Source organism: Quercus robur, chromosome 6 (genome assembly GCF_932294415.1).
Source record: "Quercus robur chromosome 6, dhQueRobu3.1, whole genome shotgun sequence".
NCBI classification, from domain to species: Eukaryota; Viridiplantae; Streptophyta; class Magnoliopsida; order Fagales; family Fagaceae; genus Quercus; species Quercus robur.
Genome location: NC_065539.1, coordinates 2,411,965 through 2,414,788, shown reverse-complemented (window position 1 = coordinate 2,414,788; position 2,824 = coordinate 2,411,965). Strand labels below are relative to the sequence as shown.

The window sequence follows — 2,824 nt, the reverse complement described above, 5'->3', positions numbered from 1 at the left end:
GGGTGGAGTTTTGTAATGAGTTGTAATTTTAATGATTCTTAAATAAATGGTGCCATCTCCAGTTGCTAGAGGAGTGCCATGGTTCACTGTCCACCTGAACACGAGGATGGCTTGTATTTAGGTCCAATATCTGTTAGCCACTTGATGTACCAAACAACCCTTAAATAAAAAGTGAATCAAGTGGCCCACAGAATGTTAAGGAGTGGTCGATCTCCCAACTCAATGAAAGCAACATAAAGTCATCAATACTCGATTCTAAAAAAAAATAAAAATAAAAATAAAAAATAAAAAACTCAAATGTAAGGTGATTTGGAGGATCATAGGTTCACGTGGACCTTGGCGACACATGGAGTAGGATCAATGAATAAGGATCGTAGCTTTATTCCGAAAAACATAAGGATCGTAGCTTTGATGCAAACACATTTATTATAGTAGTAGCTAGGAATAGAATGCCAGATATGCTCACTACAAAAAAAGGGGTCTAAAGCTGCGTTTGAAAAACGCAGCTTAAGACCCCAAAAACGCGGCTAAAGGCTTTTAGCCGCGTTTCCTATGGCCGCGTTTATAAACGCGGCCTAAAGTCCGCAGCTCAAAGCCTATAGCCGCGTTTTCAAAAAACGCGGCTAAAACCAGACCTCTAGCCGCGTTTTCTAAACGCGGCTCTAGGAATCGGCCTATAGCCGCGTTTACGAAAAACGCGGCTCCAGAACAGCTTCGAGCCGCGTTTCAAACGCGGCTACGGCGGCGGACCTATAGCCACGTTTTTAAAAACGCGGCTATAGGTATTGCAAACAACCTGAATACGACGTCTGTAGCCGCGTTTGAAACGCAGCTCAAAACGGAACCTATAGCGGCATTTCTAAGAAACGCGGCTATAGACCCCGCGGGAGCTGCGTTTCAAACGCGGCTATAGCATTTCCTAGCAACATTTATCACGCTATAGCCGCGTTTAGATTAGACACCAGAAGCAGTCGCATTTTACCTCTTCAATCCTTTATTCAGCATTAGCAAATCTAAAGAACGGATATAATAATTGATAGTTAGATTGAGGAGCAAAGTTGGAGGAGATACTTTAAAGAAAAAAAATGTTTCTTACTCACCCAAGCTATGAAAGCTTCAAATGAACTTCAACATAATTTGGTAAAGAAGGCATGAGTTCCTGAAGCAAAATTGAGAGAACATGAAGTTGAAGCAGCGACACACACACACACACACACAGCAGCAACAACACACACACACAGAGCAGCAGCAGCAGCAACACACACACACACACACACACACAGAGCAGCAGCAGCAACAACACACACACACACACACAGCAGCAACAACACACACAGACACACACAGCAGCAGTAGCAGCAACACACACACACAGAGCAGCAGCACAAGCAACACACATACACACACACACACAGAGCAGCAGCACACACACACACACAGAGCAGCAGCACACACACACACACACACACACACACACACAGCAGCAGCACCAGCAGCAACACACATACCCACACACAAAGCAGCACCAACAACACACACACACACACACACACACACAGAGCAGCACCCGCAACACACACACACACCAGCAGCACACACACAAACACAGAGCAACACCAGTAACAACACACACACAGACACACACAGAGCAGCAGCAGCAGCAACAGCAACATACACACACACACACACACACACACACACACAGCAGCACAAGCAACATACACACACACAGAGAGCAGCAGCAGCAGCAACACACACACACACACACACAGATATCAAAAACCCACCAAGCAAAAATGACAAACATGAATAAACCCAATATGAATTCATCGATCAAACATCTCCAAAACCAAATATTGAAATATTGAAATAGAAAACCAAATATTGAAATTGAACATTTATACCCAAAATCAAAACCCTAGATCGACGGCCGAAACCCTAAACCTAAAATCGAAACCGTAAAGCAAAAATAGGAACCCCATAACAGGAATCAAAAAAAAAAATTTCGAAAAACTTACTGCTAGTCGGCCTTGCGAGAATGGGTGTGTGCCAGCGATCGATGAGAAGGAAACGAAGAGGAGGAAGAGCGGAGGGAAGAAGGGGATTCACATAGGGTTGAAGTGAGGGGATTCACATAGGCTTGAGATCGGTGAGAGTGGGCTGAGATCGGTGAGGGGAGTGTGAGATCGGTGAGAGTTGTTTGAGATCGGTGAGAGTTGTCTGCGATCGGTGAGGGGATGTGCGAGCGGTGAGGGGACTGTGTTGGAGCGGTGAGGGGAATGTACGATCGGTGAGGGGAGTGTGGGCGATCGGTGAGGGTTTTGTGCGATCGGAGAGCCAGTTTTCTGTTTCGATGGTGAGGGATTCCACGTTTCGTTTTTTTTTTGTTTATACTGAAACTTGAAGCTGCGTTTCAAACGCAGCTCCATCCTTGTATAGTACGTTTCAAGCATTTCTGAAGCTGCGTTTTAGAAACGCAGCTCAAGCTACAATAATAAAAATAAAAAAAAAAAAAAAAAAAAAAAAAAAAAAAAAATTTAGCCGCACGGCATGAAGCCGCGTTTTTGGAAAACGCGGCTCCAGCCTTTCCTTTGAGCCGCGTTCTTGGAAAACGCGCCTCAAAGGAACGGCTGGAGCCGCGTTTTCCAAAAACGCGGCTTCAGGCCCCGTTTTTTGTAGTGTCAACAAAGAAAAAAGAAAAGAAAAAGATGAGGCTAAGGTCTAATGCACTACAGCTAGATATGCTGTTTGTTTAAGCTGCCAACTTACCCGATGATGCATGCAACATAAATATTGACTTACATTTCTCCAATGGTACAACCTT

General features: G+C 44.5%; 1 long non-coding RNA gene across 1 annotated transcript; it reads right to left on the bottom strand.

The window, feature by feature from the left end:
• Window positions 1-948: 948 nt before the first annotated feature.
• On the bottom strand, window positions 949-2,480 carry LOC126689623 (uncharacterized). Its single transcript, XR_007644557.1, has 3 exons — window positions 2,019-2,480; window positions 1,101-1,159; window positions 949-1,013 (listed from the first exon to the last, which is right to left on the bottom strand). It is a non-coding gene; the product is annotated as an uncharacterized LOC126689623 (long non-coding RNA).
• Between the last annotated feature and the right edge of the window lie 344 nt (window positions 2,481-2,824).